General features: G+C 43.0%; 1 protein-coding gene and 1 pseudogene across 1 annotated transcript in view; both read left to right on the forward strand.

The window, feature by feature from the left end:
- The window catches only part of AGBL4 (AGBL carboxypeptidase 4), a 1470506-nt gene that overhangs the window by 997212 nt on the left and 447667 nt on the right, over positions 1-25627 (forward strand). The window lies entirely within an intron of this gene.
- LOC138073603 (small ribosomal subunit protein uS5 pseudogene) lies at positions 21969-22891 on the forward strand (annotated as a pseudogene).

The following is a 25627-nucleotide window of genomic DNA, read 5'->3' on the forward strand; positions in this document are numbered from 1 at the left end:
CATGAGTGCTCAGCTGAGTCCAACTGTTTGCGGCCCTCTGGATTATAGCCCGGCAGGCTCCTCTGTCCATGGCATTCTCCAGGCTAAAATAGTGGAGTGAATTGCCATTTTCTCCTCCAGGGCATCTTCCTGACCCAAGGATCAAACCCGTGTCCATGTCTCCTATGTCTCCTGCGTTGCAAGCAGTTTCTCTACCGCTTGAGCCATCAGGGACACCCAGAATCAGACAGATCTCACTTCAAATCCCCATCCTGTCATCTCTGAGTGTATGTTTTTGTGTATTGTTATGAGGATGAAATGTGATAACATGAACAAATCCAATGGCATGAGTTTCAGCATCCTGTTAATACCTCTGAGGTCACATGAACATTATTAGCTGCATTTCTGTAGCCCAATGCCCCTGCCCTGTTTTAGTAGGAAATCCAGTGTTGTACACTGTTCCTCTAACTCAGAGAGTTTCTTCAAAGAGTCTTGCAAGTATTTGTACACTGCTCCTAGTTATCACTTGACCTTACAAGCTGAGCTGAGATATCATGGTTCTAGTTCTCAGTCTAGTTAAGAGGTGCTTGCTTCTAGGCTGGAACTTGATTCCTTTGAATACTGTGTTTATTATTGCCTTTATCTGCAGAGCTGGAAATCTATGACTTGCGGAAATGAAAGTGAAATGCCAATCCTGTAGCCCAATGCCAGAAATTAACTCCAAACAGAATAATACTCCCATGAAGTCTCTCTGTTATGTTCATTTCAGGGGTATCCCAGAGCAAACACCTTGGGCTTCGAAGTGTTAACTGAATTTAGTGGTCTGCCTCTTTTAATTCACTCACAGAGTTATTAATCCAGGGCATCTACTCAATTTGCTGTTGGCTGTTCTAGGAGCCACCTCTGCCATCTGACGTTCTGAGTCCTTGGCTGCTTCTTAATTCTGGGTTCTTCCTTACTTTTGGATAAGTTCTCTGTGAAGCCATCTATTGATCCTCTGCAGTAACTTCATCAGCCTCCCTCCTTTTTTCTCCCCTTTCTCTGCCTATCTCCTTCCCTCCATATATACAGACACCCGTCTCAATTTATCAGCTATGTCTGTGTACTTGTCAGAATTCCTGAAAATGGGCTCAAATTTGGGTTTTATTTTTCCCACCTCAAAAGTTCTTTGTAGCTCTGTCTGCACTTACCGCTTATTGCTTTCTCAGCTGGAAAGGATAATTGAATCCAAGACCCAAAATAACCAATAGTTAAGAGCCAAGTGACCTTTTGTATGCCTTCTATTCAAAACGTGTAACTGGTATGCAACCATTGAGTGTAACTCTTGAGGGCAGAGAAAAGGGGCAGGTTTCCCAGATTCGCTCATCACAAGCACCTTCTCCCAGGTCAGATTCCATCAAGCCTGGCTACCTATCACATGGTAAGTACCCTGCCCAGTGCCTGTCCCCTAAAAGATGTTTAATAAATATAACCAATTCTCATTCCCCTAAAAGCTACTTGGAGGCTCCAGGAAGTGCTTTCCATTCTGTAAACTCAACGAGGTAGAAAAAGTATCTTTCTCTGGACTGCTCACTACCACTTACTAATGGTGGTGCACTTTGAGCACATCACTTGAACTCTGATTGTCAATTTCCTCAGCTCTTCAATGGGGGTCAGCAATCTCTGTCCTGCTTACCTCACGGAGACTTTATAATCATCAAGGCACATGCTTAGAAAACTGTAGAGATATGAGGACAAGATTTCCCAGCCTCAGTGCTATTGACATTTTAGGCCAGAAAACATTTGGTAAGAGACCGGTCCTGTGCTTTGTAGGTTTAGTAGCGTCATGGCCTCTACTAGATGCCTGCAGCAGCTTCTCCCTAGCTGTGACTACTAGAAATTCTCCAGATAATGTCAAATGTCTCCTAACGGTTAAAATTCTCTCTGGTTGAGACCTGCTGGTCAGGGCATTTTTATTAATATTGTTGTTGTTTTTGTTGTTGAGTTTAAATTCAAAACAGAGTGTTCCTCTGAAGAATGAGGGCTGACTTGAAGGCACAGTGGGGCCCCTTCTGGTCTGTGTGAAGAGGGAAGAGACAAGCCTAAACAGTACCACGAAGCTGGTTTGCTTGACCTTGGCTGCATCTCTGTTGGGTCAGGGGTAGGAAGATGGTTGAAGGGCAGACAGTATTCAACTCCTCATAATCTCTGAAGATCAGATCAACAAGCTGCCTAATCTGTGCGGAGCCCCTGCCTTCCTTCCCCCTCCTAGAGGCCCCGTTCTTGAGCTTTTAATTTGTTTTCACAGCAGTTTGAACAAATTGAATTTGTTAATTAAAGTGGTAGAATGAAATGCTGAGCATTATTGACTAGATGCTAATGCCATTAACGGGACGGAAGGAGAGGGACCCAGGCTGTCAATCGACACACAAATCAGATCAGCAGAGGCCGCGGTACAGGCAGCGCCTGAAGGCTGAAGGGACAGACCCATTTATGTGTTATGTGATTTCGTTTTTATCAGTCAGGATCTGTAATTGCCAAGACATTCTTTTAGCCAGCAGTTAACTCCTTTGTGCCAGGAGTTGTTCTTTGTGCTAAGGATACTGGTGAGTCACACAAAATCCCACCCTCAGGAATCTGAGTGTCTGATGAGGGGAAAACAAATCTCACTCTAGCATAACTGAGGGGCTTGAGTTCGGGCTCTGGAATCAAAAGGTCTAGAACTCAAGTCCGAACTTGGCCTCTGAGAGTTAGGATAAGTGACTAAGCCTTCAGTTTCTTTTTCTGTAAAATGGGGATGATGATAACAGTACCTATTTCATAGGGCTTCCATAGGGATTAAATGTGACAATTCAGGTAAAATACTCAACACAGCCCATGACACAGGGTGACAATAAGAACCATCAGGTATTTATTAACAAATATTAGTATAGTATAAAGTTAAACCCAGATTTGGGGAACAGTAGAGGAGAGAGGGGCTTCCCTGGTGGCTCAGTGGTAAAGAGACCCCCGGCCAATGCAGGAGTCTGATCCTTGGGTCAGGAAGAATTCCTGGAGAAGGAAATGGCAACCCACTCCAATATTCTTGCCTGGGAAATCCCACAGACAGAGGAGCCTGCTGGGCTATAGTCCAGGGGTCGCAAAGAGTCAGACATCGCTAAGCGACTGAGCACAGCACCAGCATGAGGGAAGAAATGGATTAGACCTGCTTCGGGGAGATTAAGGAGTCTTTGAATGTGACGTTTGGAGTTTGGCTTTCCAGAGGGAGAAATGGGAGAAGGACTTCAGAGAACAATGCATGCAAGATTATGTACATAGACAAATGCCCAGTTTAGCTTGGAATGGTAGAAGTCTGTGGGCACAGCCAGAAGCTAGGTTTGAATGACACCCTAGTCTCATCTCATCTCAGGCCTTCACAGCTGCTGGGTGCCCTACTTGGACTACTCCCCCACTCTTTCTTTTTTTCATTCTCAGCTTAAATGTCACTTCCTCAGAGAAGCTATCCCCAAATACCCATTTTAAATTAGATCATCCTGTTCTCTAATAGAACCCAGAGTTTCCCCTTTACAGAACTTATTATAATTTATAATTACTCATTTTATCTTCTTGTTTACTTAATTAAACTCTGTCTCTCACCAGGCTATGACTTTATCATGGGAGAGACCATGTTTGTTTATTTTTTCCACTGGATCATCAGTTCTGAGCATAATACAGAGTTTGGCCTTAGTATTTGTTGAATGAATGATTGAGTCATGTACCAAAAATAGGCAGTAAGGCATAAGTGTTTTGACTTGCATAAAACCTACTCATTTTGGTCAATGACAAATACATATTGATGAATCATTTATTAATCAAAAAAGGAGCTCATACTTGTTGAGCACCTACTGTGAGCCATGCATTTTAAATGCATTATTTCTAATTCTTCTAATAACCTTAGCAAGTAGATATTAGAGTCTCAATTTTAAACATGAGGAAACTGAGACTCAGAGAAGTTAGGTTACTTGCCCAAAGGGACCATGCTTGGGAGCAGTGCAATTACAACCCAGGTGTGTTTGCCTCCCACACCAGTGCTTTGGAAAGCCTAAAGGTCAAGAAATGTCACCAAACCCTTGGCAGCTGGGACCATGAGAGGGCTAAGAGGTAGGAAAGGGTACCAAGGTGGGCCAGAGGGCCATGGGAAAATAGTTTTGCATACAGAATTTTGGCAGGGAATTTTTAAAAGCTCTCTTCCAGTTCAAGAATGGTTCTTAGAAAAAGGAAAAAATGTAAAACTCTGTTTACAAATAGTTGGGTTCATATGGACAAATTCTTAGTTGTGGTTACTAAAATATTACTTTTAGTCATTTGCACTGAAGTTCCTTATAACACAATGTGTTTTGAGCCTCCTGGATGAAATCAAAAGCTGATCCTTAAACACTTGAGATTGAAATCTGAATGAAGAGCTAATCAAAGATGCAACACCATATCTGCTGCTTACTTGTGACAACTGAAGAACCACTGAGGGAAGAAGAAGGAGTGACAGCTAGTGGATATGGGGTTTTGGTGGGAGGGGTTGATTAAAATGTTCTACAACTGAATTTGGTGAAAATGAAAGTGAAAGTCTCTAGTCTTGTCTGACTCTTTGCAACCCCATGGACTATATAGTCCATGGAATTCTCCAGGTCAGAATACTGGAGTGGGTAGCCTTTCCCTTCTCCAGGGGATCTTCCCAACCCAGGGATCTAACCCAGGTCTCCTGCATTGCAGGGGGATTCTTTACCAGCCAAGCCACAAGGGAAGCCCAGGGATACTGGAGTGGGTAGCCTATCCCTTCTCCAGGGGATCTTCCCGACCCAAGAATTGAAGTGGGGTCTCCTGAATTGGAAGCAGATTCTTTACCAACTGAGCTATCAGGGAATGTGGTGATGGCTGTTTAAATCTGTGAATGTATTAAAAATCATTCATTCATCATGTAGTGGGTGAATTGTATGATATGTGAAATATATCTCAAGAAATCTGTGATACTATTTTAAAAGAAAAAAAAAAAGAAAGAAAGAAAGAAAGAAATGTCACCAGGAAACTAAAAACCCAAGGTCCTGAGGACTGTGGAAGATGATGACAGTGATTGTGAAGGGCCCACTTCCATCCCTGGTTGGGGAAATGATATCCACATCCTGAGTGGCGCAACCAAAAACAAGCAAAAACAACAGAGTACAAAGATGTAAAAGATGCTAGGTTTTGTGGTCATCATTAAGGGAGAGTCCCAACAACCCATGATTCTAATTCAGAGTGGATTTCCCAAGTTTTCCCATAAACTTGCTGAGGAACCTTGGGAAAGTTACCTAAGCTGAGACTCAGTTTCCTCATATATAAGTGTACATGTGCCCTTTGCGTGGTTTTCTGAGAATATAGTAAGACGGATAAAGGAAGAAGTTCTTTGCAAACAAATTACAAATGGCTCTTCACTCTTATTTGCAAATAAAAGACTGGGATGATTCATTCTTACCCCAGTAGCCAAGAGTTTGTCATAGCCAGATTGGGCGTTGGCTACTACGCCACCAGCAAGTTCTTGAGGACTCAAAGCTGCTTCAGTGTTAGAATTACACACCGGAGTGCACTTCTCTCAAGCTGTGTTGGGCTGAGGGAACTGTATGGGCCCCTTGAGCCTGACACTCAAACAGCACTCCTCCCACAAACCTGCATCTAGCTGGCTTTTCATGGCTCTTTGGGGCTCAGATAAGATCTCTGTGAAGCTTAGCCAGGCCTGTGGATCGTTATCATAGAGGGAGGCTTCCCAAAAGAGCATCCTAAGGAGAGGAAAGATATTAAGCAACTGTGGAAGGCAAATGCTCCCACTTTACCAGAAGAGAAAGTAGATTTCTTCTACTTTTTACAAGACCAGAGAATGTGACTTTACTCCTGGATGTGGGGTCTGAGGAAGCCACCGGATTATTCCTCTACTCTCTATCCACAATCAGACCAACTGAGAGATAGGCTCAGGCATCAGACCAATAACCACTTACAATAGCTTCATTGGAAAACATGGCTGAAATGTGTTTAGTCTCCTTAGTCGCTCCGACTCTTTGTGACCCTATAGACTATAGCCTGCCAAGCTCCTCAGTCCATGGGATTCTCTAGGCAAGAATGCTGAAGTGAGTTGCCATTTCCTCCTCCAGGGCATGGCTGAAATGGGTGGCAACAAATAGTCCTAGAAGCCTGCCTACCTCCCTGGTCACAGGCAGCAAGGGGGCAGAGCAGAGAAGGGTAGAGCTAAGTGTGTGCTCTCGTAGACAGGCTAATTCCAGAGACACAGCGAGTACAAGCTGAGCCTCAACTGTCAGTTCACCCACTGTCATCATTGGGTAAGTTACTCCTACTCCTCTAAGGGGACTCCAGGAAAGTAAAGGATATGGTAGAGTGCGGGGGCGGGGGGCGGGGGAGAAGGCAGAATGTTATTCTAGAAGGGCTTCCTCCATGTTGAAATGTATCCAGAGCCAGTGGAGAGACACTTGGAGTGTTTCAAGCAGGACAACTACAGAGTAAAATTTATAATACATTTTGGAAACAGGACTCTAGGAAATGAGTAGAAGATTAATTTGGATCCAAATATAAGGGATATTGGTATAATTTCATGACTTCATAACTGCACAGCAGACTGCAAACCAAAACTGATTAATTAACCCAATACTGCTAACTCATTGGAGCTCTCAGAATTTAGTTTGTTCAACATCTTTTTTGAATGAAAGACCAGTTGAAGTTATGAAATAGAAGGCTGGCTTTTAGAGATGAAGTGCCAGGCTCAGCATACCAGAGGTATGATCATAAAGGGGAAGAGGGAGAAATGGCTAATACAAGAGAAGACAGAGTTGAGATCTCAAGAAACTTGGAGCCCAGGACTGAGTAGAACAAAGCAAAATTAAATTTTAGATGCTCAGACTCAGAACTAAGGCAGCGGCCATGGGAGTGGAGAGGAGAGGAACTGTCTGAAGGATTCTTTGAAGACTGGTTGTGGGGATAAAGGTGACTAAATTGTCTCAGAGGACTCCAAAGTTTCCAGCTTAAGGAATCAAGTGGGTGGTGCTGCCCTTTACTGAGACAGGGAACAACAGAGAAGAGCATTCTCATCCCTTTCACCTATGCCTAAGGTGAACATATAATTTATCCCACAAATTTTACTTTTCAGAATGAAAGAAGGTGCCATTAATAATTGCATTGAAACAACAGATATATATATATATATATTACACATACACGCACACATATATATGTACTCACCCTGCCTTGCTGCCCTGATCACTGCATGCTCTGGTTCCTTAATGCAGTCTATTACTAAGCCCCTGGAGACCTTCCTGTTGAGTGACACCCTACCTGGCATGATGACTGAGTGTCCCCAACCCATCCTCTCCTCTCTACTGAAAGCTGTGTCTCTCAGTCAGCCCCCAGACACATACATTATTGAATCATTCAGCCTGGAGTCTCCAGGGATGTGGAACCTATTCTCAATCCTTTACCATTAGATAAACATTAGGGGAAAGAAAGAGAATTAAACCTTTCTGCAGCTCCCTAGGGGCACTTACCAAAATAGGCTACCTCGTCAAAACAGCATTTAACTAAATGGGTGAGCAACATCAACGAGGGAACCTGGGGAGAGAGGCAAGGGCTCCTGCTGAGAAAGCATCCAGGGGAACCAAGAAGATGCGGATCATCCTGGGATGAAGTCCCAGGCCCGGGACTAAGGAGGGCAGAGCTTAACCAGGGAAAGACCCCACCTGTAAAATATGTGTAGTGCTCCCTAGTTTCCAAAGCAGTGTCCCATCTGGCAAATAGTTTTAATCTTTAGCAGAAGTCTGAGAGGGAGACAGAAGTAATTGCTAACCCTATTTAATGACACTGGAAACTGGTCAGAGCTGTAGTAACTTGCCTGTGGTCACACAGGGCTGCTCTTATTAGTACCTAAGGCTAGCTGTAGGAATAGGGTTTTCTAAACTCAGGAAGATGTGGGTGGCACTTTGGGGGAGAGGGAGTATACTCACAAGAGTCAAGACTGATGGCTAAAAGCTGTAGTAAGCAGATTCCAGGTTAGTAAAGAGAGAAGTCATCTGTCTACTAGATTGATGTGGGCTGTCGTGGAAGGTAGTGAACTTCCTGTCCCTGGAGGACAGGGGTTGGATAACAGTTATATTTTAGAAGAAATTCTCTGTGTTAAATAAGAGGTTAAACTAATGATCTCTAAGATTTTCTATTTTCTAAATATTTATTGAACATCTACCATATGCACACACACACACACACACACACACATATATATATATATGCATATATTTTATTTTTGGAACAACCTTGCAAGGTAGAGATTCTGTTTAACTCTGTTTACTAGAAAGGATAACTTTGACTCAGAGGTGGTAATACACTTACTATTTTTGGTGCTCATTCAGTCCTTTCTTTAAAGTAAATCACAGCAATCTTTTGTTTAAAGTAGCACAGAGGAGAAAAAGTAAGTCTTTTTCTGGCAGGTAAGATTACTAAACATTGTTTTTAAAAGTTCTCTGTGTGTTCATATTTATGTGTTTCTTTGGACTGCAGTGAAACATTGTTTTGTGTTTTTTGTAGGGACTTTTTGTGAAGGAGCCCTGGGAGGCTTAAAAAACATTACCTGAATAATTTTACCTCTAGAAAAACACTCATTAAAAAGGTTCACAGCAGAAAATAGCAGAAAAGTAACCTTTGTCATTTCTCGCCACAGCTAAGAAATTCTTACAGTTTTACAAGGGTCACTCTGTGCCATGCTTGGCACAGACTTTTCAAAAATACTCTTAAACCAATTCTTGAGATACTTCATTTTTCAACCTGCATTTAGGCTAACTTCTGTACACGGTTTCCCTGGCAACCATGTAATTTCAGGAAACAATGCCTTTCTCTTGGGTCTCATTTCCGGCAAATACGCAACCAGAAAATTTTTTTTGTCTTCCTAACATTAAAAGATCTGTGGTCCTTTGACAGCTGAAGAAATGCTCAGAAATATCATCTCCCTTCTTACAATTCAAAAAGTAACAGCGCTTTTCCTTTTCTGAACATTTCCTTTTCATTAATTTAATATAACTCTTTTGTATGTAAAGTTAAAATTAGACTGAAGGATTGCATTTTTTAAGTGTAAGAGAAACATCAGGAACACCTTTTTCTTCCTCAACCCTGTGGTCTGTGAAATTACCAAGGTTTAATTGAACTTGCAAAGCTTTTCTTTTGTGGAAGACATACATAGCATCCTGTACACCTATCTTTCATCTATGTCCAGGAGTAGCCACCCATCAGGCAGACAGGAAGGAGGCAGGCAGCCTGGTGAAATTTGCACTGGTGAAATTTCAGTTACATGCTGCCTTAGGGTAGAGATGGGAGTACCCCTGAGCCAATGTAGCAAAGCCCCTAGAGTCTCTTTCAAGACTCAGATAGGAAACCTAAGCTTCGCTTGGACTCACTCCCATAGTCTTTCCTGAAAGGGATGGGTTGATGAGAGTCTGAAGGAGGGGAATGTATATTTATTCATTCCTTCAATCAGCCCACAAATGGACGCGTAAACAAATACATGATGTGGGATCAGATGCTAGGAATAAAAATGCAGTACAGCAAGGGACAGCGCAGGATGAAGGCTATTTCAGGGGGATGGACAGGGAAAGCTGAGTAGGTGGCATTTTAACAGAGACCTGAATGACGTGAGGAGTAAGAGGATACATGGGGGAAGCATATCTGTGTACACTTAGTATCTTTTTTTAGCTGCACAATGGCCCTGTGAAAGCAAAATAATTATTCCCACTTTATGGATGAAGGACTCTGACTGGCTCCCAAACCTACCTCGTTACTGTCTACAGACTTCGTAAAGCTTTAAATGTCACACTTAAATGCCTTTGTATTGGAGTTTTTGCTGAAGTTTTTGAGTAAACTGACATTCAAGGTCATTTTTAGATCATCATACGTTGGTCTCTATGTCTCTACTGCATCTTTTGGTCCCCATGAAAAAATTCATAGAAATATTTGAGTAATATTTGTTGGGATGACAATTTCCTCATCCAAAAAACATGTTAATAGTATCTACCTCACAGTACTGTTGTGAGGATTATTCTATTATGTATATAAAATACTTAACAAATGCTAGCTTTTTAGCCTACCTTTGGCAATAGTAGCTGCTGTTATTGTTGACATCCTAGATCTGCCATGAAATTCCTATGCACCCTTGGGTAAGTCACTTAGCCTCTGGCAAAGTGCCTAGTTATTAATAGAAGACATTTAATAAATAATTATTGAGTAAATGATTGATTGAATGAATGAATGACTATGTTAACCTTTGATTTCTGTTTTATAGAGTGAAAGACTTAGATTGAAATGTGATGATAGAGTTTTTACAATGTTCCATACACAAGCCCTCTCATATGTGTAATCTATTTTAATCAGCACAACTAGTACGTGGGCATTTACCCATCTAACCCTTATCTGACCGATGAGGAATTTGAGGTTCATAAATGGAAGAGGATCTATCCCCTGTTATAAAGCAAGACTTAGTGCTATTATGCTTCATCCTAAAATAATTGTGAACATGAATTATTTAACCATACAGAGGTTCAACTTGCTGAAATGAAGTTGGCTGTCTAGATTGCAACTGTGAAGCTCTGTTATAGGCAAATAATGTTGGGAGGCAACAAAACCTTAAAGATAGGAGACATTAATGACTTAATGGCAACACATCTGACATTAAAAAAAAAATCCTGTTTTCTCTGGGCCAGTTCAAAGAGAATAGAGAGAGGAAGGTTGGAACTGTCATTGGGTAAGAAAGAAAGAAGTAAGAAATCTTCTCCAGATGGCAGAGTATGCCAAGCAGAAGCCAGGTTTGTGAATTGAGAGGAAGCCTGAGCTAAGCCCTTAATCCCTTACACGTGTCTAGTCTTTTCAAGTTTACAAAACTCCTTCCTGAGTGTGATAATACTTGGGCCCAAGTGTATCACGAATAGAGGTGGCTGAAGAGGTTGATGTAGCCAAAGGAGTGCTCCAGAGAGACCAGCCAGGCATCCAGATGTAGGGCCATGGGGGCCTGGTGGTTCCAGAGCTTGAATTATAGGTCAGTATATTTAAGCTGGGCAGGAGACGGTCCTGCCCTGTGAATTGGCACACATCTGGTAGCACTGCCCAGGGGCCTCTGCTGCGAGATCTCTGCTAAGAGATTAAAGCCACACTTTCTGGGTTCTTTCCTTGAGGTGATCTTCCACAATAAATGAGAAAAGCCCAAGATCAGTGTGGTGCTGATTATCATGTCTGATTGATATAAAGAAGAAAATGAGTCATGAGGTTAGACGCCCAGAGGATCTCTGGGAAATTAGGATTCAGAAGTGGATCGAGGACACAGTTTGTCGTTTCCAGGACAAACTGTAACCGGTGATGGTGTGGGAGTGCCACATTTCAACACTGACAATTCTGTTAATACAAAGCATATTAGGTGTTGAGAATACAGTAATGAGTAAGTTTCATGATCTCTGCCTTCATGGAGTTTACAGTTAAGACAGGAATTACAGGAATTAATTGCACATATAGTTATAAACCATAAAAGGTACTACAGATGAGAAGTCTTATCACAGGACATAATAGAAAGACCTGATATGATTTCCAAATTCAAGGATAATACTGCTGAGGAAGTGATTTTTGATCTAAGATATGAAAGATATGCTGATTTTATCAAAGGAGCAGGTGGGAAGTGGTGGAGGTAATTGCTCCAGAAAAGAGAACAGTGGTAGCAAAGACCAAAGATCAAGAGAGAGGGTGGCATGTTTTGAAACTGAAAGGATGCATGACTGAAGCAAAGATACTGAGGGAAAGATGAGGCTCAAGAGGTTGGTGGGGCCAGACTATGCAGGACACAGGGCTTCTTAGGCCATGGGAAACATTTTAACCTTTCACCTCAGAGACTGTGAAGCCACTGTGTACAGAATTAAGGATCTGATTTTAATTTTAAAGGAATCTCTGTTCTGTCAAGAATGGATTGGGGACCTCCCTGGTGGTCCAGTGGTAAAAGATCTCCCTGCCAATGCAAGGGAGGTGGGTTTAATCCCTGGTCTAGGAAGATTCTACATGCTACAGGGCAACTAAGCCCCTACACCACAACTGCTGAGCCCATGCACTGCGACTACTGAGGCCTGTACACCCTAGAGCCTGTGCTTCGCAACAAGAGAAGCCACCACAATGAGAAGCCAGGCACAGCAACCAGAGCATAGCCCCTGCTCACTGCAACTAGAGAAAGCCTGTGCATAGCAACAGAAATGCAGCACTGCCAATAAATAAGTAAATATATATATATATATATATATATAAAGGATGGAGTGGAAGTATGCTGAGCTATGCAGACTCAGAGACTTACCAGCCAAGAGAAAGCAAGAGAAGGACCCAGATCTGGAGAAAGTTTTGGGTGAATGTAGGCTAGTGGCAGAACTAACCTAAACTAATCTAAGCGACTATCAAGGGCCAGGCTCTAGTCTGAGAGTGAAGAACTGAAATGTCACACAGTGTAACCTCACAGAACCTATGAGCCATGAGAGGACTTTGCAGGAAAATAAATCTTTTAGTTCAGCAAATTCACGTACCAAACAACGTGCTAGGCATGTTTTCTCTGGTGTCTATTATCTCATTTAAATTTGCATTGCCATTATTTGAGGAAGAGCTATCAATTATTATCCCACTTTTTCAGGTGAGAAAACTGAAGCTCAGCAAGATTAAGTGACTTGGCCAAGAGCTTCCAGCCAGTAAATGGAACCGAAATTTGTGTCGAGTTCATTGGATTCCAAGCACAGTGATCCCACACTTCACCACTCTCTTTAAAAAGTGGTATCAAATGCTAGGAAAATAGTATGCCTACGGGAAAAAGAGACCTATGGAAACAGCTGATTCTGTAACATAACTAACTTACCATGGAATCGCAAATAGAACTTTATTACATTTTTCTGAATGTGTGCCAAGGGTCTAAATCGAGCCCCAGGTCCATCTGACCCAACCATCTCCTTCCAGGAATGCATATTAAAATTGGGGTGAGAGCCCAGAACAGTCAGATTCTGTCTCAAGGCACCTGTGCCAAGATTCTAGTTGAAATTTTTAATTGAGTTCAAGCTCCTGTAAATGGGGATGCACTAATCCGAATGTTGATTAAGCTTTCATTCTTGCTGCTGTTGGAGCCATGTGACTCTAATCCTGCGCTTCAGCCATGGGGCTGGCTATTCCCTCTCACTTTGCACTGACTTCCCCCACCAGCCAGCTTGCAGACATTCGTGCCAATAGAGAAGGTTGCATTTTTGGTTCACTTCCCAAAGCTCTTAACCCAGATGGATTCATGGCTTTTGAATCATGATCAGACCTTGAGCTGCACATTAAAAAAAAAAAAACTTTCTAAATAATAAACGAAACATACACATTCAGATATTATTATGATGGCTGGCTGACTGCTGTGGCCTTCTGGTCCTCAACTGTGGAGCCACATCCTGAGCCACAGAAGAAACTCATAGTAGGCACTCTTACTGGTTAAAAAGCAAATGTGGGCTTGAATCTTAGCACTGATCATAGGCACTCTGAGACACTGCAGTTCAGTCCATTGGGTTTAATCCTCAGCGACTATGTCAGTTTTGAGGAAAGGCCCAGTGCAGTACTTGACACACTTGCCAAGAGCCAGTTAGTTCCTTTCCCTTCTATCTGCTCAGCCAGAATGACCTCCTTCTCGCTCACTGGCCCTTATCCTCCCCTTCAATGTGACTGTCACCCATACTCTTTCTTAAGACTTCATCCTTACTCCGCATACCCATATATTGTCTCTGAAGGAAAAACCTGTCTTAGGGCTTCTCTGTTCCCAGGAGTCTCTGCGTGTAAGCCACTAACACACCTCCACTTTAGGGTAGATTTCCCACCGTTCTCTGTGGGGCAGTTCTGTGACGATGCAGGCAGTTGTGGGAGGAAATGAAGGAACAAAGGATGAGGCAAAAAATATCCAAAGCCCCTGCATCCTCTCAGTCGTGGCCCCTGACTCCTGTCTGCATTCCTGCTACATTAACATCACGACAGCTACCACTGCTGCTATAACAGAGTCAGCAAGTGCCGGTGCCGCTGCTCTCCCTACTGACACTTTTACCAATACTACCGTTGCTGCTGTGAAGAGCCCTACCCCTTGTGCTGCTACAGTATGCTATTATAATTTCACTGCTATCCTTGTTACTACCACCACCCCAGTGTCTGCTAGCCAACGCTTACTGATGTACCCTAATTAGTGATAATGCTGGCTACGTGCCCTATGGTCAGACATAGTTCTCTAAGTGTGTTGCATGTAAAAACTCACTTAATCCTCACATAACTCTATGATTTAAATGCTATTATTGTCCTCATTTTATACAGGAAGGAACTGAGACACAGAGAAGTTAAGAAATAGGCCTAAGACCACATGGCTAGAGAGCTTCCCTGATAGCTCAGTTGGTAAAGAATCCACCTGCAATGCAGGAGACCCCAGTTCGATTCCTGGGTCAGGAAGATCCACTGGAGAAGTGATAGGCTACCCACTCCAGTATTCTGGTCTGGAGAATTCTAAGAACTGTATAGTCCATGGGGTCACAAAGAGTCAGACAAGACTGAGCAACTTTCACTTTCACATGGCTAGACATGGCAGAGTCCAGATTTGAACTCAAACATTTTGACCCTAGAGTCTTTTCTTTCACATTATACTATATAGTCTCTAACAACAATAAGCTGCTTCACTGTCCTGCCTCCAAATTTTCTTCTTGAGAGTGGATTCCCTCAATGTCTTCCACCTTCTTCCACAAAACCACTTCTACCAAAGCACTTATTGTAATTATTGTCTACATGTTTGGTTGCCTTACTGCCCACCCCACCCCCACCAAAGCCCACTCCACTCTGCTGCTCAATTCAATGTCGAGTGTTTACAGAGCAGAGATCACATTGACTCATATCTGGGACTCCAGTGCTTTATATATTCTTGACCTACTAGGCATTGAAATAATTGATTAATGCGTGAACAAAGAAACAAACAAATGACCTTGAGGCAATCAGAGTTCACCAACAGCCAATGGGAATGCCTGGGGAGGTAGTAAGCTTCCCCCATCACAGAAGTTCCAGCAGAACATCCAGGATTCATAGAGATCCTGAAATAGATGAACTTCAAATTTCCTCCAAGTTTAAGGTCCCAGAATTCCTCAAGAAGCACACTTGACCGTCAAACACTCTCTCCCCTCTGCATACTGGATGTATTGCATTTGAACTCCTTATGAAATGAAAGGAAATTAGTTACATTGATATTGATGTGAAGTTGTCAAGTCAGACGCTTCTAGGCTTTCAGAAACCTCCAGTCAACACACTGTTTGATAGATGAGAGGACAGAGGCCCAGAAAGGTTAAAGCCTGGTCTAATGTGGTACCTTGGAGTACAGGCGGCCTGGGAAAAAAGTACGTCTGTCCTGAGTGACATTCCAGGTCTCTTGCCATTCAAGCCATTTATCAACAGAAGGTGGTCTCCCATGACCCACACTGACTTCAAAAGTATATAGATGCCAACTTGTCTTCAAGTAGCAAAGTAGCTCAGCTGCCTAACATGGAGAGCAATCCAATAAGGACTGAAATCACCCCTGTCATGCAAAGTGGTCAGCCACTTTATATCTTAGTCTTATCTCAGTCTCTCAGGGCCCTTTGTCTGCCTAAATGTGCTGTCTCCTTCTGCATGTATTGGTTCAGCTTTGAGTGGAATATTGTGTCAGAACTAAAGTCTTCCTCTTTGAAAATCAACATTTTGGCAGCCCCTTGCTGTTCAGTTTCTGAAGGTGCCCAAGTCTGCCTTCCTCATTCATCTAACCACAGGAGATCATTATCCAGTGACGGAGTTCTATTCCACTATCATTATCCTATAATGAGAATGCCTCCTCGGCTGGGGGAGGGGTGGAGATGAAGTTGTTGGGGGGTGGGTGGAGGCAGTAAACATCCTGCAGACTTTGGGAAACAATTGTGCGGTTATAGGTGCCCAGTAGATTATGCTTTATGGCATCATGGCAGGTATATACACACAAATGTATAACATTATATAATATACAACGGTGTATATACACATACTTATATGTGTATTTCATATAAAGATAATTTCAAAGTGCATTGAGCATTTTGCTGTACAGCATTTATCTCTTCTTCTGATAAAAGTTTGGTGAACCCTCAGTACTGATCTTGCTTGCAGGAATCACTCAAACTTGTGGGATGAGAGGGAAACACATCCCTGTGGTTAGAGAAGAGACACCTGACCTTCTTATGCATTAGTCAATCGCCATATTCCAACCCCTCAGGTTGCAGAGTCATACTGTTGTTGGATATGCATATTGATTGTAATTTGTTGAATATATGCATGTGTATGCTGCTAAGTCACTTCAGTCGTGTCCAACTCTGTGCGACCCCAGAGACGGCAGCCCACCAGGCTCCCCCATCCCTGGGATTCTCCAGGCAAGAACACTGGAGTGGGTTGCCATTTCCTTCTCCAATGCATGAAAGTGAAAAGTGAAAGTGAAGTCGCTCAGTCGTGTCCGACTCCTAGCAACGCCATGGACTGCAGCCTACCAGGCTCCTCCATCCATGGGATTTTCCAGACAAGAGTACTGGAGTGGGGTGCCATTGCCTTCTCCAATGCATGTGTATATGTATATACAAATATATTTATGGTTTAGTAAACAGAAATGGCAACCCACTCCAGTACTCTTACCTGGAAAATCCCATGGACGGAGGAGCCTGGTGGGCTGCAGTCCACAGGGTCCCAAAGAGTCGGACACGACTGAGCGACTTCACTTTTATTAGCATTATGTATCCTGAATTTATCCTCTTTGTTGTATTTATAAAATCCCCAATTTAAAATATAAAACAAATGAAAAATACCTCCAAATTAGTTTGCTTCAATTAATTTATACACTGGATGTGTTCCAAGTGCTAATGAATGTGATATGAACTAGCAATACAGGAAGGAGCAGAGTCATGATTCCCTGGGTAAGTCTATTGCCCACATAAGACCCCATCAGTAAGCTGGGAGCTGGGGAAAGTTGCAGGCCCACCTTGAACATTTGCAAGACTCAGGCGAGGGAACAAATGGAGGCCTAGAAAGTCTAATCTAAATACTATGTTATAAATCTAGCTAACAAATTGTTAAAACATATACCTATCCTCCTACCTGGATAGAAACATAACGAAAAACTAGAAACATACTTGTAAAGCCGTAATATTTTTATGATGAAAACTTGGCCAAAAAAAAAATTCCAAGAGTTCTGAATTTAATTCCTATTGTAATTCCTATTCCTGTCTGAATATTCTTTTGGCAGAGAGATGGGCCTACAATGTCTGCAACAATAAAGCTTGGGCCCAGAGAAGGGGCCCTATAAACAGATAAAAAAATAGGATTGGAAGGTTGAATTCAATGATATCTGTTACCTTGTGTTCTAATGTTCACAGATAACTGAGAAAATAGGTCCTTCTTAAGATAGGAAATACTTGCTTGTATTTAAAGAGTGTTCAGTTTTACATGCCCCCAGATATATGCACACAAGAGTACAATTGCAAAAAAAAAGAAAGAAAAGAAAAGAAAAATGGAGCTGGGTTATGTGGCCAAATGCAGAATTCATTGAATGCCAGTTGTAACAGACCATAATGAAGCTAAAAGTAAATTGGACTTGAAGATGTATATTTAATCATGGATGCTGAGCACACAATACAATGATATTAAAATATTCAAGCATTCAAATCAGCTCAATGCTGGGGCTGTATGTTCTAAATCTAAATGAAAACATTAAATACGTGCTCAGACCTATATTATTCTTCTAGTTCAAATACCATAAATCTTGAAGAGTTGAAATGTAAACAGTCAAGATTATTTTTACAGCAATAGGCACTTCTTCCAGATCCACACCTAGCAACTATCACTGAGTCATTCCTGGACTTACCTTTTGAATTTTGGATTCTTCTGGAACAATTGGAATAGTAGCTCTGGCAGATCATTGGAGACCTTGTAGGCAGGTCAACCCCACCCCCCATTTCAGGCAGGTGGCTCTTAGAAAGTCCTGGGGGAAGAGTTCCAGATTTCTATCAGATGACTTGTTTGAAGTGTGTGTCTGTCAACTATGGGCTGGAAAGCCTTGGGAAAACTATTATACATAATCTTTGAGAACGTCAATTTGTTCATCTATAAAATGGAAAAGTTAGTCACTCTTTCTGTGCCAGGAGTATTTTAAGCATACTTCTAACAGAATAATAGTTATTTTATACCTTTGGATAGGGATACCTTTGGATACCTTTTTGCTATATGTTCATTGTAAAAAATTTTATAAATACAAAATAACATTATATCAGAGAAAAACATCGCCCTTAATACTATTGCCAAAGATAAATGCTATTAAATTGAATGTTTTCTTCCTGACTAGTTATTTGCATAGCTGTATGTATAGTTAGGGGGTGGTGGTTTAGTTGCTAAGTTTTGTCTGACTCTGGAGACCCCATGGACTGTAACCCACCAGGCTCCTCTGTTCATGGGATTTCCATTGTCCATGGCAAGAATACTGGAATGGCTTGTCAGTTCTTTCTCCAGAGGATATTCCCAATGTAGGGACTGAACGAGTCCCCTGCACTGAGCTGATGCAGGAAGTTTCTTTAGTGACTGAACTGATGAGGAAGCCCATATATACAGTAAGAACATCCTATATATACAGTTTTATATCATTTGACATTGTACTGTGAACATTTTACCACATTATTTGAAATTATTTATAAATTCTTTAAATGGTCGAATAATATCCCTTTGAAATGATGTACCATCCTTTATTTAAAATCTACTAGTATTTACAATTGGCCAAGGACGGGGGAGCCTGGTGGGCTGCCATCTATGGGGTCGCACAGAGTCGGACACAACTGAAAGGACTTAGCAGCAGCAGCAGCAGCAGCAGTATTTACAGTTGAGATGGTTCTAAATTGTCATTATTTTAAATAGCATGACAATAAATTATCACATCATTTTGCAACTATGCATGTATCACCCTTTTAAATTTTTAGGTAGCAATCTTATTCATTTCTCTAAGTTCAGTGCCCAGTATGGTACCTGGAATAAAGCAAGACCTCTAAAAATATACACTGAATAAAGGAATAAGTGAATGAGTGACGAAACACCAGTGAGTGTCCCTTTCTGTGACACTGCCTTCTCAGATAGGGTGGAGGGAGCTCTATAGCCACACCAGACGCAGATAGGGTGGGGGGGGGGGGGGCTCTCTTCCAAGGCAAGTGGTTACTGTCCTTCTCTCATGTACACCTCCTGTACTTCTGTCAAATAGATCTCCTCCCTGAAACTCAAGGGCCAATGAGCCTTTTTATTGAAACGCCATTTCTAAAGCTTTACCTGAGAAATTGTTTGCTTTGCTCACATTTTGCCTTTGCCACAGTCTACCTCATGTTGCATGTCAAATGGCAAAAGTCATAATAAGTAAAACATTAAGGATCTAATTTAAAAGAACCGTTCTAGAACACTTAGTAAGGATAGGGGTCAGAGGAGGCACCTTCAATGCATCAGAGAAGATACTCACACAGGCACTGGAGAAGTTTCTCTTTAAAAACTAGGTGTGCTCTGACCCTCAGAGTTCTTCTCTGAATGTAATTATCTTTAGAATGGGGATAGTGGTAAGTATCATTTATTGAGCTTTTTAGAATGTACTAAGTAATGCTCTACATACATTGTCTTATTCGATGCTTACAACAACCTATAAAGAAAAAAAAAATAGAGCTCTTGACTTATAAGGAAATGGGGTCTCTGCAAGGTTAAATAACTTGAGTACAGTTGGGATAACTGAACTTTGCAGTGTTGAAAGGCTATATGGCTATGGAGCCAGACAGGTCTGGATTTTAAGCCGAGCTCCACCACCACTTACAAGCTGTGTAACTATGAGAAAGTTACTTAACCTCCTTGAGGCTCCATCTGCTCATCTATAAAATAAAGATAACAATAGTACCTAATTCATGGGCTTGTGGTGAGGATGAAAAGCCATATAACACTTAGGCAGGACCTGGAATGTATCAAGAGCTCAGTATATGTTATTTTGTTGTGATTACTTTTATTGTTTTCATGATTATACTATTAATATTCTTTGGTTTTTATGATGGCAATACCAGACTCTGGGCTGGGACAGTGGGCATTCAAAAATGTATAAGACATATAGTGCCTACTCTCCATGAGCTTCCAGCCTAACTTTGCCTCTAATTTTACAACTGCAAAGCTAGTAAATAATGAAGCTGGGACTTGAACTGTAACTGTGGAATTTTAAAACACTCTTCTGCTACCTACCACATCCTTCCATTGTAATGTATATCTGATGTTATTGTTGTTAATAGTTTATGTCTGCCTTCTCCATAAAACTGAAGTCTTGGAGGCGGGAATTCTTGTGACTCCTCTTTGTGTCCCCAGTGTCCAGCCTTGGACCTGCCACAGAGTCAGGTCCTAAGTGTATTTGCTATTATCAACCGAAGGTCCTACGTTGGGCCATTCATCTCCTGCGTCCTCAGGCCCCAGTCAGGTCCACAATCCCACTGTTTTTGTCCCTTTCTGTGTGTTCCATTCCCCCCCTCCCCCTCTCCCCATTAGGATTCTGCAGTGAGTGATTCCCTCTGTCATCTCACCATAAATTGATGACTCGGGCCTGCTGATGCACTGAGCCACATGGCTAATACATCAGCTAAATGGATGCCGAAAACACCACCTGCTCCTTCAGGCAAATGGCACTTTGGAAAATGGAATGTGTAATCAATAGAATTAAACCTTAAGCAGAACTCTGTACCCATGTCCCTGTGCAGGGGCTTGGCAGGCAAACAGTGGGAAGACATTTTTTGTTTTTTTTCCCTTTTTCCTACTCTTTCAAAGCACTTGGTTTGGCACTTGTTCAGGCAGTTCTGTCACCCCTATCACAGTCAGCATGGTATCCTCAGAATGCTGTCCCTTCTCTTCCTGTTCTGCCTGAGTGTCTTAGTCACTTGGCCTTTATGTCCTATCTCTGGGAGACTTAGAGAGATAGTTTCCAATACACTCAGTGTAGCACAGACAGCTGGAGTTTGAAGCAAGGAGCCTGAAGTTGGGGAGGTCTGGGTGTGACCTGAGGCAAAGACCCTCAACCGTACTGAACCTTGACTCATCCGTGAAATGATGGTAATTATTCTAACCTCATAGGGTTGTTTTGAGAATCATGTATCTGAATAGCATATGAGAAGGTGCTTTGTAAACTACAAAGCCACATATGAAGGTTGGTAGTGGTGGTTTAGCTGCTAAGTCGCATCTGATTCTTGCCAGCCCATGGATCTCCCAGGCTCCTCTGTCCATGGGATTCTGCAGGCAAGAGTGGGTTGCCATTTCCTTCTCCAGGGAATCTTCCCAACCCAGGAATCGAACCTGGGTCTCCTGCATTGCAAGCAGATTCTTTACCAACTGAGCTATAAGGGAAGCCCACAAATGAAGATTAACCATTGTTATTATTATTACAAGATATGGATCTTGGTTAATAACAATAATAATAACAAGGTATGGATCGGAGAAGGAAATGGCAACCCACTCCAGTACTCTTGCCTGGAAAATCCCATAGACGCGGGAGCCTGGTGGGCTGCAGTCCATGGGATCGCTAAGAGTCGGGCAGGACTGAGCGACTTCACTTTCACTTTTCACTTTCATGCATTGGAGAAGGGAATGGCAACCCACTCCAGTATTCTTGCCTGCAGATTCCCAGGGACAGAGGAGCCTAGCGGGCTGCCGTCTACGGGGTCACACAGAGTCGGACACGACTGAAGCGACTTAGCAGCAAGGTATGGATAGGAGCATAAACTCCCTTTGTATTTTCCTTTCTAACCTACCTATCCAAGGAAATGGCTTTTCAGATATGGCTGAGAAAGCCTAAGGTCAAGTAGTCATCAGCCGAACGTGGTTTTAGTAGGATTATGGGAAAAATCAGAAAATGGAATCCATGAGCTATGAGGGAATTTAAGGATTATTGGTGCCTTCGTCTTCGTGAAAACACCAAATGGGATGACCCTGGTGCTGCGGGAGGGCCTGGAAGCCCCGGGGGCCCTGGAACGGGAGGCCACGGTGGCTTCCGCGAAGCTTCAGTAATGGCGTCTGGGGCCCGGATCGCGGCCGCGGTCGGGGTCGGGGCAGAGGCCAAGAAGCTCGTGGAGGCGAGGCCGAGGACAAGGAGTGACTCCCCGTTACCAAGCTGGGCCGCCTGATCAAGGACATGAAGATCAAGTCCCTGAAGGAGATCTACCTTTTCTCTCTGCCTATCAAGGAGTCAGATCACTGACTTTTTCTCGGGAGCATCCCTCAAGGATGAGGTTTTGAAGATTATGCCCGTGCAAAAGCAGACCAGTGCTGGCCAGCGGACCAGGTTCAAGGCATTTATTGCCATCGGGGATTACAACGGACATGTCGGTTTAGGTGACAAGTGCTCTAAAGAAGTAGCCACTGCCGTCCATGGAGCCATCATCCTGGCCAAGCTGCCCATCGTCCCTGTGCAAAGAGGCTACTGGAGGAAAAAGATCGTTGAGCCCCACACAGTTCTTTGCAAGGTGACTGGCTGCTGTGTCTCTGTGCTGGTGCACCTCATCCCTGCCCCCAGAGGCACTGGCATTATCTCACCCCTGTGCCCAAGAAGCTGCTGCTGATGGCTGGCATAGATGACTGCTACACTTCTGCCAGGGGCTGCACTGCCACCCTGGGCAACTATGCCAAGGCCACTTTTGATGCCATTTCCAAGACCTACAGTTATCTCACCCCTGACCTCTGGAAAGAGACAGTGTTCAGTCTTCATAATCAGGAATTCACTGACCATCTTGTGAAGACCCATACCAGAGTCTCCATGAAGAGGACCCAGGCCCCAGCTGTAGCCACCACATAATTTTATAAAGAGAACAATAAAGTAAATGAAACAGGTTAAAAAAAAATGGATTATTGGTGAGACTACAGACCTTGCTCTCTATCCTTGTTATGGTTGAGGGAACCGACATCCAGAGGGGAGAAGGATTTGGCCAGTGCCATACTGTGAATTGATGGCACAGCAAGAAATGGAGGCAGGTGGTCTTGTCTTGGTCCAGGAGTCTCTCCATGAAGTTTCCAGGCCAGAAAATCTTTACAGAAGCTGAGGGTGGAAAGACAATCAGGGTCAAGGCCACTTGAAGCCAAGAGCTTGCCTCTCCTTCCTCTGCACTATGCTGGTATCACCACGCTGAGAGCATAGGTGCAGAGGAGCCCCTTCTTCTCAGAATTCTTACAACACTGTCTTCATAATTTATTTGGCCTTTAATTTTATGCAACCTGGTGAGATCCCTTATGCTGCTGTCTTGTGTTAGCTAATCCACAGTTCTCTAATGGAAGCGATTTTGCCCCCTACTTCCAGAGGACATTTGGCAATGTCTAGAGACATTTTTGATTGTCAAGATTTGAGAGGGGTTATTACTGGCATCTAGTGGGTGGAAATCATGGCTGCTTTAAACATCCTGCAGTGCATAAGACAACGCTTGATGATGAAAAATGATCTGGTCCAAAGTATCATTAGAGTCAACATTAAGAAACCCTAATCCAGTCCATTTGTAGGGTTCTGCCTTTCTATCTTTGGCCAGACTATCAGTGGTCTATGAGCTCTGTGTGGACTTCAGTGCAGTCTTGCTGTGACTCCCTCAGTAGATTTAACATAGTAGAATCTAAGCAAATATTTCTTGGTGGGAAATGCATAGATGGGGAAAGAGCACCAAACTATAAGCAGGGACCCTTGTTTGATCAAAGCATCACCACCAGCAGGACTCAAGTAATCCTGGACTAGATTAGTGATTTTCAAACTGTGCTCCAGGAAGCCTTAACAATATCTGCATCTGTTTGACTCTATGGCTTTTGAATGTAATTTCTTACGTACAAAGAATTCCACAGTTGTAAAAATTTGTAAACCCCTGAGATAGTTGAACCCTTAAGATAGTTTTAGGCCAAAATCCCTCTGAAGACTCCTCAGAGGAGGACATATATAAAGGTTCTATTTTCAACAAACTCAAAGAATGTCTCTGTGATGTCAGTTTATATTCTCCAGTCATGGGTTGAGGATGGTGGCCTCTCTGGCACCCTTCTAGTTTGGAGACTGTCCAGCTCCTTACTCTTCTTGTGGCCATGCAGCAAGCCATGAGTCTCCCTTCAGGAATCTGAGTATTCAGGAATGAGCTCTGGGGGAGATTCCTGCCTGTGCCTCCAACCCTGGGAGCATTCTCTGGCTCCTAAGGAGGGCCTCAGTCAGGTGCCATTAAGCACTGGCCATTTGGTGTATTTATATACCCAGAAGCCTGTATATGCTGGTAATAGACTAGTGCAGGAGCTAATAAATGAGTGCAAGAGCAGGGACTAGCTGAGACCTGGCTCAGTGAGATGCTCTGGTCGCCTCTGAAGGGGGCTGCCTGCTTCATGCCCATTGCAAAGGACCAGAGGAAATATAGCTGAGGGTACTAAGAAAAGTCTAGAAAGAAATTCAGAGAGAGACAGCTCAAGAAGAGAGAGCAAGAGTTTGATGCTAGTGATGAGTGATGGTGATTGTCTCTGAGTGAGAAGTAGAATGTTCAATAAACATCCATTCGTAGTTATTATTAGAATTATCATTATTTCTAGTTAACCATTGTCTGGGTTTGTAGAGACCAGCAGGATTACATGCTTGTAGCTTAATGTAATCGTCAGTGTCAGGTGAGCTACTTGGGTTCATAACATGCTACCTGGTACAGAAACACCTTTTACTCTAGTCCCTCCTATGCTTCTTCCCTGGTAGCTCAGTTGGTAAAGAATCCGCCTGGAATGCAGGAGACCCCAGTTCGATTCCTGGGTCAGGAAGATCCGCTGGAGAAATGATAGGCTACCCACTCCAGTATTATTGGGCTTCTCTTGTGGCTCAGCTGGTAACGAATCCACCTGCAAGATGGGTTCAATCCCGGGGTTGGAAAGATCCCCTAGAGAAGAGAAAGTCTACCCAACTCCAGTATTCTGGCCTGGAGGATTCTATGGACTGTATAGTCCATGGGGTTGCAAAGAGTCAGACATGACTGAGTGACTTTCACTTCTATGCTTTCATGGTTCATGTGGAAAATTGACATCAGAGAGGGGCAGGAGTGTGCCCAAATACCACGTCAAATCACTGTGAGAATCAGAATGCTGCTGTGCTAATGCCGGGTGGGGATTCTTCACAACACATTGGTCTGCCTCTTGGGAGGACAGTGTTTCCTTCATCTGTGGTACTCTGTCTACAGAGCAGAAAGGTCATTGACATCATTTCATCAAATCTCAACACATTCCTAAGGGAGTGAGGAAAAACAAACACAAACAAAAGAATGAACAAACAAATGAAGGGAACAAATCACTGCTAGCATTCATACAAAGAAGCCAGGCTTCACTAGGGGGTGGGGCATGAGTCCTCCACCCCCGCAGTAGGCCTGCTTAACTCTTGAACCTTTCAGCATGACCAGCAATCCAATAAGGCAGTACCCTGGCTGTGCCCTTAGCTCATTAGGTGGAGACGAGTGTCTGCATTGATCTGTTTATCTCTCAGGCCTGGCTGCTGGAGAAAGGCCAGCTGTTTCCCTGAGAGCTGACTTTCCTCTTGACTCATCAC

Source organism: Capricornis sumatraensis, chromosome 2 (assembly GCF_032405125.1).
Source record: "Capricornis sumatraensis isolate serow.1 chromosome 2, serow.2, whole genome shotgun sequence".
Taxonomy (NCBI): Eukaryota; Metazoa; Chordata; class Mammalia; order Artiodactyla; family Bovidae; genus Capricornis; species Capricornis sumatraensis.